The sequence below is a fragment of the Puntigrus tetrazona genome, chromosome 2 (assembly GCF_018831695.1).
Source record: "Puntigrus tetrazona isolate hp1 chromosome 2, ASM1883169v1, whole genome shotgun sequence".
NCBI lineage: Eukaryota > Metazoa > Chordata > Actinopteri > Cypriniformes > Cyprinidae > Puntigrus > Puntigrus tetrazona.
The window spans coordinates 17,947,653-17,959,712 of record NC_056700.1 but is presented as its reverse complement, the minus strand read 5'-3'; the positions used below and the strand labels follow the sequence as shown (position 1 = coordinate 17,959,712).

At 36.8% G+C, this 12,060-nt stretch overlaps 1 protein-coding gene across 2 annotated transcripts in view; it reads right to left on the bottom strand.

The window, feature by feature from the left end:
- Positions 1 to 12,060, bottom strand: part of LOC122325273 — a 120,095-nt gene that overhangs the window by 97,869 nt on the left and 10,166 nt on the right. The window contains exon 2 of one of the 2 annotated variants that reach the window (XM_043220263.1): positions 6,908 to 7,030. The exons of the other annotated variant lie outside the window; for it this stretch is intronic. The gene's annotated coding sequence lies outside the window, so the exon portion shown is untranslated. The remainder of the gene's footprint in view (positions 1 to 6,907; positions 7,031 to 12,060) is intronic. 2 annotated transcript variants of the gene reach the window in all.

The window sequence follows — 12,060 nt, the reverse complement described above, 5'->3', positions numbered from 1 at the left end:
ATCATATTTTATAGCACACCGGTGTACCACAGTACCTCAGCTGACATTGCTTATTAAAAGGCCTCTCGTGGCAAGGCCTCAATGTTCGGAACTTCTTCAAAGTGCGTTAATGGAAGGTCGCGCCATTATTCTACACAGAAAGCTACTGAACGCCAGGGTGAGAGGAACCAGTCGGGCCTTGACTCTCACAAGCACGCAGTCAGAAAAATTATAAGAGATACAGATAAAGGGAAGCCGAGCCTGAGAGAGGAAGAGATGGAGGAGGTGGAAATAAATAGGGGAAGCGAGTGAAAGTGAGGGCGACGGAAACGAACAAAGAGAACAGGCAAGAGTAGGAAGGGAAGAGAAGAAAAGTGCCACAGATCAGCAAACGAGAAAAGAACATAGAGGCAGATTGATTCACGAACGGTTTGATTTCAGAGACAGTCGGCGGCTGAATTACACCTTAAGCGGAACCGAGAGGATTGACGGGGCGAGAGAGGGAGAAAAATCGAAGGAAATGATAAATTATAAAGAGTTATGGAAGTACAACTTTGAACGCAGCGAGCCAGGAAGAGAAGAGGGGGATTAGAAAGAGGAACAAATTAAGGCCAGGCAAGTTAAAGAGAGCAAAAGATTGAGCGAGAGCTACGGCGTGAGAGTGGAGAGAGAGAGATGATGATGGCGGCTGATTCGCCGATGTTATCTCAGTGCAGGGAGATGTGTGTGACACAATCTCAAATTGGAAATCGCTGTTTCAATCTCTCCTCACTCTTTGCTCGCCGCTTCGCTGATAACGAGACGAGCTTAATTCTATTAAAAATAGCCCGGTACGTGTGGCAGGAACAAAACCGTCCCAGGCTGCTAAAAAATGCAGGCCCCCTTTCACTGACAGCCAGCATTATAGCCCACTTTAACAATCCCCCCCAACCAGGGCCCCCGCTGGACTAACTTTCATCTCGATCTCGGCATCGCCATCTCTCAGCGTTCATCTATCTATCTAATTATCCATCTGTCCCTCTATCACTCTCACCCATCTGCTGCTCTCTATCTCTCTCTTCCAGACTATAAGACCAGCTCTAGGGATCCTTTCTGTTTTTTTTCTTTTTTCGTTCTTCTGCTTCCGCAAGACTTTGCTTTGCTTTGCTGAGCCTGGTGTTTTCTTTAAACCGCTCTTCCTTGGTCTCGCTTTCTCGCTCTGTGTCTTCCAGGCCGTTCTAATCTGTGCACGCTTCAGCTCCTCTTTTTTCCTCCTTCGGGGCAGGCGGTGCGTTTTCGTCATATCATCCCGCACTTAGTCGTCCCTCTGTTAGGAAGCTTGAGTGACATTTGGTATACTCCCTCACCCCTCAACTTCTGACCCTGGCGACACAGCTAAACGACTCTCGCGCATGCTAATGCCTCCAACCAATCATGAGTCAGCAGGTAGCCAAATGGCCAATCAGATCACGGTGCTCTGTCTCACAGCGGGAAGGTGAAATGAGGCTCATTAAATTAGCGAGGGATGTTTTTTTTAGAACGATGTATCAGAGAAACCAGCTCTCTTCAGCAAACTTTCCCAGCTGGAAAATAAATAACACATGAAATCATAATGAGCCTTGATATTAGATTCGTACCGAGATTCATAACTTGACAGAGAGGAGGTGAGGGGGAAAAGAATAAAAGCTACTTTTTTCTAAAAGTTTACTATTAAGAAAACTTCAGTGTGAATACTTAAAACCTCATACAAACAAAATTATTGTTTTGTGGCTTATGTCTGTAATCTTTTACATAAACAAATTTGAAAACTTCCTGGGAAATTGACTAAAACATTGATGACTATGTATTTTTTGTCTTATTTTTTTTAGCCTTGATTCTGATTGAAGCTGTTTGTAAATTACTCTACACACATAAACCTTTATTTACGTCTGTGTGTTGCTCGGCAACCGCTTTGTTGCAACTACAACTGTTTCTGAGGAACTACACTGTTTGGTAGAAGAATACATTTTATTAATATCATAAAATTTTATTTACTTTGTTTTATTTCATGAAACTTTGCCGGTGCGGTGAATAACAGTTACAGTGAATTTATAACAGCTAAACTCTAAACCATGGCTTCTTGGAGCTTATTGCTTTATCAGTCCATGCTTTGCCTGACATTTCTGCTAAATGAAATTGTGTTGCTTCTTGCATGTTTCACAACACTTTCGAAATTAAATCTTCAGTGAGTGGCAAAACAGTCAGTTTTATGTCAACTTAATACTTTGAAAGTGTTTTATTGCTGTGATTAGTACTAGTAATTTTATTAAAGCAAATTTGCCTTTTTAAGGTGTTTTAGTGCTTTTATTGTGTTTTGTACCCAAGTGCTCCAGTGGAACTGCATCAAGTTAACTACTTCAGAAAAGCAAACATGTATAATAAAAGTATTTTATGTGAAAATAAGTCATTAAATACAATAAATCAATCATAATTTGAGTGAAAAAAATTAATACACTCCATTGTGTTTTATTGCCAGCAGGGAATGTACAGTTTGCGCATATATGTATAGTTAAGTTTTTGGAGTTTCACAAAAATCTAGGCAGATTTTTCCACTGTAAATTTTCTAAAGAAGACATTGCTGATGATTATTTGGTTTTAATAAAAATCAGTCTGCCTGTTTCCTTATAGGAAAAACTTCAAAAAAAAGAAACAAAACTGTGCTCTTTAAGCAAATTCATAGAGAGCAGGCTATTTCTCACAGAATGTCCTTCTTTGGGATTGAGGTAGTGATGGGTAAATGGGTTTGCCCACATGAAAGAGTAAGGAGAGTGTCAGGCTAATGAATTAATCAGGCGGTCATTAGTTTATATCTACTGCAGCCGCGCAGAGCCCTTTTTTTTCCACATTGAAGGAACGGAGCAGAGAGAACGAAGAAGGCAAATCATTCAGGCGTGAGAGTGAGGTTTTCTACAGTATGTGTGTGTATGTGTGTGTGTGTGTCTGGAAGGGACATGGAGAGACCAAAAAGAAAAAGAGATGGATAGAATGAAAGAGTTACGAGTGTGTGTAAAAGCGTGCTCTTTCATTCCCCTTAGCCAACTGTGTTCATTTCCCATCATGCCAATAAAGCCGAACTTGATTTGAAATTAAATCGGGTGAAGGGATGTATGACTTTAGCAAGGGCAGACAGATAAAGAGTTCGAAGGAGGCTGAAGAAAGAAGAATGCTGTTTGAATGAAGGAGAAAGGCATGGACAAGTGTAGAGGACAGGGAAGGTTACGCAATCATAAATTAAAGGCCTCGCTTTGCATAGTTGTACAAGTTGAAAGCTCCAGGTACTGTAGAAAAACAATGCAAATGAAATTCTATACAAGATAGGCTTTCAGCATGTCTGGCATAAATGCCATTTACCATAGAAAATAGTTTCAGCTTATAATTTTTAATGTAAAAATTGTTACATATCTGTAATACATAAAAAAAAACTCACATACTAACCACTGTGCACTATACAAATAAACAACATATAGTATCAATATTTTATTTTTACTTTTTTACAACAGTGTTTAATAATATTTATAATAAGAATTCTTGTACTTATATAATGTCCATTTTGACAAACTAATATGATAAAAATGCATTATTGGGATGTTTTTATTTGTAATGATAATTAGTATCTGCTATGTTAATAATAATTGATATTATTGGTGTTATTTTATTGTCTACAAATAAATTTTGACAAAATATAATTTTACAATAATAATAATCATTATTACCATAATTATTTAAATAAAAAAAACAAAATATGATTATATTCTGCTGACAACCAATTATAACAAAAATTATGGTATTATGAAGATAAATGTAATCAAAGATAATTATGTGCTATTTTAATAAGGATTGTTACAGGTGCTATTTTACTATCAACAAATTAAATATGACAAAAAAATCCTTTTAGAAACATACTTAGAAACACTTATTTTAATAACAAATATTGTAATTATCATTGAATTATCATTGACAAAAACTGATATTAAGATTGTTTCAATCCTAACAATAATTATTATTATAATAATAATTTTAATAATGATTATTATTACTGGTTTAATTTTTTTGTTGACAAATCAATAATGACAAAATCCATTCAAGAAACATGCTTATAATAATTATAATAATAATAATTTTTTGTTTTGTTTTGTTTGTTTGGTTAGTCACTAATCAGTGGAGGCAATCAACTAATAAAATACTGAATATAGAAAAGCATTAACATCTCTGCTTAAAACATCACAAAGAACATCATAGTTCTGTAGTAGTGTACACTTTACTTAACTTTGTTGAACCCAGTACTCTCCTGTAACCAGTTGGAGTTCATTTGGGAGTTTGCTTGGGCAGCATGTATATGCGCTTGTACACACAAGCATATTTTTCTCCCACACAGTCTCGACTCTGGAGTCAGAAGTGCCAAAGGTGACAGTTGAAGTGTGAACATCCTCCACTGGCTCCAGGTTCCCTCCAGGTGCACATCCTCAGGTGCCAGAAAGTAAACTGATCAATGCTTTGAAAGTTCCCTCAAATGAACAACTACCCTATTCCTTAGAGGAGATACTAGAAATCAGGCTTAGATCAGCATGTTCAGGCCAAGAGCTAAACTGTATCAACCCAGAACTCCTGCAGTCAGGGATTTGCTCCAAATAGAAGACGCCCTAAACCCACACAACTTTGCCAGAGATGGTGACCTAAAAGCTCCCGAAATAGTGTTCCATTCTTTCTGGACAGACAGCTACCCTGTATCCGTGTCTAAGGGAAAGTGGCGAGATGCCCACTGAATGAGTTGGCTGCTGCACTAAAGAGCTCACTATGAGAGAAGATAAGGCAGTTACACTCTGTTTTAGAGAAAAGTGGTGCATAAAAGATGATTGGAGAAGCACTCACATGCACTAGGTGTCAAGATTTGTCACCACCTGTGCTAGATCAAAATATTGTGATGCTGCATGGCAAGCCACCACGCTTCTGGGTTTTAGTGATGGATATAAGCAACATTACGCAGCATTAAGTGTAGTTTAGTTTGTGACTTCAGGGCTTGTGCAAGGCTTCAGAGAAATGCAAATCTACTGATATCAGCTGTGGCAGTGAGGGGTAATCGGGTCTGACTGGAGCAGAGACGGTCATGATGACCACAATCCATGAATTATCATAACTTATGTCAAATCTCAAGTTCTTTCTGATCCAATAATGATTAAAATAGAACTGAAAAATTAAATGCCATGAAAATACCATATTAGACAACATGCCAAATTCTGATAAAACTGTACAAAATCCCAAATCTCTAACAATGTTTTGGAAACATTTAGTTTCAATGCCAAACAAAGCACTTTTTGGTAATTTTCTTGGACAATCTGATCTGAACAAAGTGCTTATGGGGTACCTGAACATCAAAAAAATGGGTTTTTGTAAAGCAGTACTTTTATCCCGGTCACAATCATGTTGTTTAAAATTAGATAAAAAGAGGAGGATTTTTTTGCCCTACATACTTAATATGTCAGATGTCTGTTTTTTATTGTTTTCTCCAATGTTGCTGAAATATAACATCGTTATTTTACCTCAAATCATTTCATAGCATATTTTTATAATTCATTTTAAGGAAGGACTGATAATAAAATTCTAGCTGCTACAAAAAGCCAATAATTATTTTCAGTCAATAAATGCAATTATTAAAATTGGTACTGTTTGTATAATTTTGTCTAAATAAATTAAAAAGCAAAACTCTAAAATGTGAGCGCTATCATTTTAAATCGTACAAGGTGAATTATAACACTATAATATACAATATGAATTGATTTACATTTTTTTATTTGCTATAGATCACATTTAATAGTGTTAATTAAATTATTTATGCATATTATTTATGATTAAATTTAAGTGTGCATTAGATGTAAGTTAGAGAAATGATAATCTCAGTTTAATATCTAATATCTTATATTTCATTATAGAAATATTTTTCATTACTGAATGAATTAATGAGACTGTCACACCCCAGGACTGTTTTGTTGTTGTTTTCCATGCCCCATGTGCTCTGTGTGCCCTAGTTTCTGTCTTTTATATTTGTCCCTTTATAAGTTTGAGTGTGTTCACTTAGATGATGCGCTTGCAGCCACAGGACAACGGCACCAGTGTGCTCACCACACACCAACTACAGGTGGAGAGAAGAGAGGGACAGAGCCAGTCTAGTGGATGGGGATAATTGGGTGGCCATGATAAGGGCCAGTAGAGGGAATATGGCCAGGACACTGGGTTACACCCCTACTCTTTACAATGAATGTCATGGGATTTGTAATGACCACAGAGTCAGGACCTCAGTCGACGAGACTTAACGCCTTGTTCAAAAGACAGTGCTTTTAGTGTCCCCATCACTATACTGGGACTTTAGGACCCTCACAGACCACAGGGTGAGCACCACCTGCGGGCCTCACTAGCATCTCAACCAACAGCAACCTAGTTTTTACAGGAGGTCCCCATCCAGGTACTACCCTGCTTATATATATATATATATATATATATATATATATATATATATATATATATATATATATATATATTATCTAGAGTATATTTTAAAAGAAAATACTATTTCGTACTGTATATTATATGGTAATTGCTACATACTGTATATATGTATTGTGATTCACCTGTAGAATTAAAACAATAGTTTTTTTACGAGTTTTACTTTTTATTCAGACAATGAGGTACAAATAGTACCCATTTTAATACAATTTTACAAATCAATGCCAAATACCTCAACAAAACAGCAGATTTATAGTCTCCTCCAGGTAAGAGGATGGGCACAAACATCATTTTAATGCATAAAAATTTGGTTTGATCCCCACTTTGGGTCAAAAACCTGCAACTTTCTGTCAGGAACAATTCTGAATGCCAATCTAACAAATGATTAACTGTCAGGCACTGAAAAGCTTACCTCAAGCCCGGCCCTCAGTAGAGCAGACATCTCTGGAGTTACACCGCTGTCTATAACGAATCACTCCGCCCGCAGAGTATTGAACCCCAACAGACGCTGTCCGATACAGGCAGAACAGCTTTGCTGAAATGAGAGCCATAAAGTCTTGAGCTTTGATCAATGGGTTAACTAAAAAACTATGACTGATCGACATTTGCCAAGTGTCTGATTTATCAGGTTTAACCTGCGTGTGTGTGTCCACGGTGTGATGAAAAGAAAACCAGATCAATGAGGTGATCGATCGTCCAAGGCCCCTTTCGCTCTCCGTCGAGTGACATTAGCAATTGATCAAGTGTGGCGTACAACTCGGAATATGTGAACTTTAAAGTACTCGCGACAAAAAGCATTCATACGCGAACTTGTGTTTGCCTTGTTGTATGTTTGTTGAAGGTTAGAGACAAGGGCAGGAAGACGTCCCACTGTGACGAAGAAGGAAGCTTGGAGCTGAAGAGTGGGAAAGCAGCAGCGTTATGAGGAGGAAGATAAGCAGAGGCGCATCGACAGGAAGCAGTGACAGAGCGGCTATGGTTAAAAGTCAATGGGCACAAAGCTGAGAGGGCAAAGTTGAAGCGACATCAAACTGCGAAGCTGAATGCCGCTTTTGGCACGAGCTACAGATAGTCCTATTTTTCACCACACGGGTCGGCTTTATACCGCTGACAGAGACATGAATAGATGTGTGTAAAGACCCGAGAGATTTGCCAGTGGATTAATCCTTTCATTAAGGAAAGCGAGAAGTTAATTGCAGCGACAGCTGCGTTTCTCGGAGTTTACTCGATTGACATTTTAACGTCATCCTTTAAAACGGAAAAAAGCAATTATCAATAAATGCAGGGCAATCTTCACATGATGAATCAGGCAGAAATTAGCTTTTATTTCTCTTTTCTTTGGCCTTGAGGCGTGTTGGCAGCACAGGCCTGGAGTGAGTTTTCGTGAGAACCGATACGCAAACGAAAATAAACCACTCGATAGCACTGTGATGAAACGACAGACACAGTTTAAGCAGCAGATCAAAGGTTACGATAGAACTCTGTGCTGAAGCCTGATGAAAAAGAGTGAAAGATAGAAGGAGATGGTCCTGGGTAATTACTTTGAGTACCGGTATTGAACTACTGAAAGGAATATTACGTAGAAAAAGGAAAGTTAGGCTTTTAGACTATTCAGGAATTATGCGGATAATAAGATGAATGTGAATGAGTGTCCAGAGACCAGTTATGAAAGGAGATGCAGCGTTGGTGACAAGCTGAGAACGAGACAAAAAGGAGAAACCGGTAACTAAAAAGAAAGAGTGAAAGGGAAAAGGTAGCACCGGGGAAAAAAAGGCACTGTAAGAGCTGTTAGCCTTGATCAATCTCCCGTTGCTCAATAATGCCTATGAATGGGCTCGAGGGTGGATAGTGGACATATCTTTCTAACCTCTAAACAACCCTGGGCTTTACATATATGAACTGTCAGACCTTGAAATCGAACCATATACAGTTTAAAAATGTATGCATTCCCATTTTAAAAATATGCATTCCTATATTATTAGCGCTGTGAATATATTTAATGATATTTAATAACATAAAACAAAAGTAATAAAAAAGCTGATAATAAAGAATTGTTTAATTAATAGTTTCAGTTTTTTCCATTCATAAAGCATTGTCATTGTGTTAAAAATGTAAAAAAAAAATACTGAATATAAGAAATACTAAATACTATAAAGTCGATCTGCCATTACTTTACATAATCCCATTGCAGCTTCTATGTATTTTTTTTTTTTTCCAAAAATCACTTTTCCCACCAAAAATGTATATTGTATATGTGCTGAAAAAACAAAAACTATGATAAAAAATATGGTAGCAATTGAACCAGAAGCACCAACCTAAAATATACCAAACACTATAATCTGTTTTGTACATTAATACAATAACAGCACAATATAAAGACAACCTGATTTTCATTTAGAAAAACTGAATTGTACTAAAAATTCCATTAAATGCCCCATTTATCAGTTTCTCACTCTAGCCTATGGTAAGGTCAAAGAGTAAAAACAAAAAAGTTAAAAGGATTTTACCATAGCATATTTATTTCTTTTACAATAAAAATCGCAATTTTTGCACTGTGTAATTAGTTTGATTAATTTGTATATGCAATTAACAAAATATTTAACTGATTTACACCCCCTAATATACAACATATACACAATATACTCAAGTAGCAAAGACGATCAAGTAGTCTGTTCACAAACAGCTGTCTCACGCACACTTATATTGTCACACCCGTCTGGCTCTTAACCAAAACTCACCCAACAATGTGTCATAAAATCTCAGCTGCTCTTTCTCCTTCCCTCACTTCCATCTCTCATCCTTTCTTTCTCCATGCTCTGATTCATTTTATTTTTCTGGTGATGACAGCTATGGCCTGGTGTCACTTGTGCTTTTAAGAGTACAGCTGTAGGTGCAGAAGCCAACATGTGAAAAACGGCAGATGACGGGACATGAAAGCATCACAAGACTCTTTTCCCAGATCTGCCAGAACTACCAACCCACATCTGCCACACGAACGTCTCCTCCACATGCACACAGATGTACACATGTAAAACGCTTGGACGTGTGCAGGTGTTACTCATAAAACTTTCTGTCATGTGAAAGGAACAAGTTTTGGCACTCAGCTTTGACTAGGATATTGGTTATTGGCGGGCTGAGGTTGGAGAGAGTAGTCTAGTGATTTCACGTCTGACTGGACAGGAGGAAAGGTCTATTTCTCTATTTCAGGACAAATATGTGACTGCGGCTTAGAGTGATCTAAACTAACCCAACTCCACAAGCAGTTCTAACCAAATCAGGCTACAGCTATAATGTTCAAAATACAGTTTGCTCACAATGAAGACTACATTTACATATTACATTTAGTCATTCAGCAGATGCTTTTTACCCAAAGCGACTTACAAATGAGAAACATCACAATCAAGAGCCAACGGTACTCGCATTACGTTTCATGCCAAAATTATAATATGTGAATACTAATTTTAACCCATTCACGCATGGGATGGGTTTTATTTCTACAAAACTTACAATAAAGAACATTTACTGTACAGTGAGCCTAAGGGCTTGCTTTGCAATTGCCAAATATCCAGTGCTTGAACTTTAATATGTAGCCATGGGTGCATTTTTAGAGTTGAGAGTCACAGTTTTAGGCTGCATGCAAAAAAAGAGATCAGCAGAAGGCAAAATGTTACACAGTCTGCCTTTAAAATATAGCATAGAATAGCATCTAAACTATTGATTTCTAGATGACGAGTGTTGATCTCTGGACTCTGTTATGGTGGGGGCTAATGGAAAGTCTAGAAGATTACAGAGGTCTTGCAGCACTATGATTTATCTTAACATGATGCATATTTATACTAATCAAAAAATGTATCATTATAATAAAAGAATCTCTTTTTAAGACATTTCAGTGTGCCCAGTATGAGCAAAAATGGTTAGTCTCAGCCTGAAACAGCATGCACAATTGACCACAAAATGCCCACTGAACATTCATGACCCAACTAATGCATATACTGTACACAAAAAGGGCAAGATCTGGCAAAAATCCATTCTGATTGGCCGGCTGCTAAAAGGATTAGAAAAATAAAATAAATAAAACTAGATTTAGATACAGTAATATTATGCTGATATACAACATACAACAGAAATATATTTAAATTAGTTCTGTCAAATGATTAATGCGTGTATGTATATTTATATACACATGATAAATATACGCAGCACACACATATATATTGTGCAACCAAAAACTATAACAAATTAATAGTTTTTCGATCAAATAAATGCAGCATTGATAAGAATTTTAAAAAAAAATTATATATATATATATATATATATATATATATATATATATATATATATATATATAATGTAAACAAATCATGTTTTTATTATGTTATTATGTTTTTATTGCATCTTATGTAAGTTATATAGTTTATATTTTTTATGTAATTTTTAGAAGAGGTTGTCAAACATACTTTTGGCTTTGTAGTGTATTTGTTGTAAGAGTCAATAGCATTCTCTACAATACCTGCTTATTCAAACAGCTCATACCTGTGCCTCAGGGAGCTGTTTAAATAGTCTTTTCGACATGTAGCTTGTAGCAGTATATGTGTATCGCATTGCATTTAGCAGCTTTTATTGCACTGATGAGATCGATAAGAGTTTTCCGATCTCAAATGGGAAAAGAATTCCAATGAGCATGCGTTTGTGTGGCATTACACTTGATGGAAATGATATGGAAACTCTCTGTGATGTATTACTTCTGAGCAAATTTCACCCTCGAGTGATTTGGACAGAGTTTTCTGTGTACGCAACTGTGTACATAACCGCTGGTGTTCTCTGATTCTGATATTATGTTCTGGTTGCATATAAATAGCGAAGAATCAGATGGCTATGTACTAAGGAAAGCAATGCTTTGCGATTACTAGATCTTTGAGTCAACAAGCACGAGATTTTCTCTCTACATGAAGTCATTCACACTCAGCTTCCAGGAAATTGACTGTAGATGATGATAGTGAAAAAAGGACAACGAAGCACTCAAAATTCAAGACCTCCTCCAGATTAAGGTCACCGCCGAGCTCTATGCTTATGACCTGTCATAAAAAACGTGATCCAGAGGCAAGAAAATATGCCACGCCAAACTGCCAGGTAGGATGGATCAGACAGAGCTTGGAAGTCTATACCATTTTCAAGTAAATGAAAAAGAAATTAAAATCATCTGTAATTCTTTGAGTGCATCTACCTTACAAAGGCAAAACACAGTAAACAAGGAATTTGAATCTGGTCTCTTAGTGAATTTAAAACTGCAGGTTGTACAAAGTGTCAGATGGGTAGTTTATGTAGGAAATATGAAAACTCTTCTCAAATTCTCAAATTCAATTAGCAATTTCGTTGGAGAGCATAACCTATATTTACATATTTCTCACATGACACAAGATTTGTGGAAGACAATGCAAAATTGTCATCATTTACTAACCCTTGTGACTTTTTATCCAGATTTTCACAAGAAGAGAGTCCTGAGAAGAAAAGTCCCAATTGTGCAACAAAAGATTAGTCAGATAATGTCAGAACTGTGAGACAGAA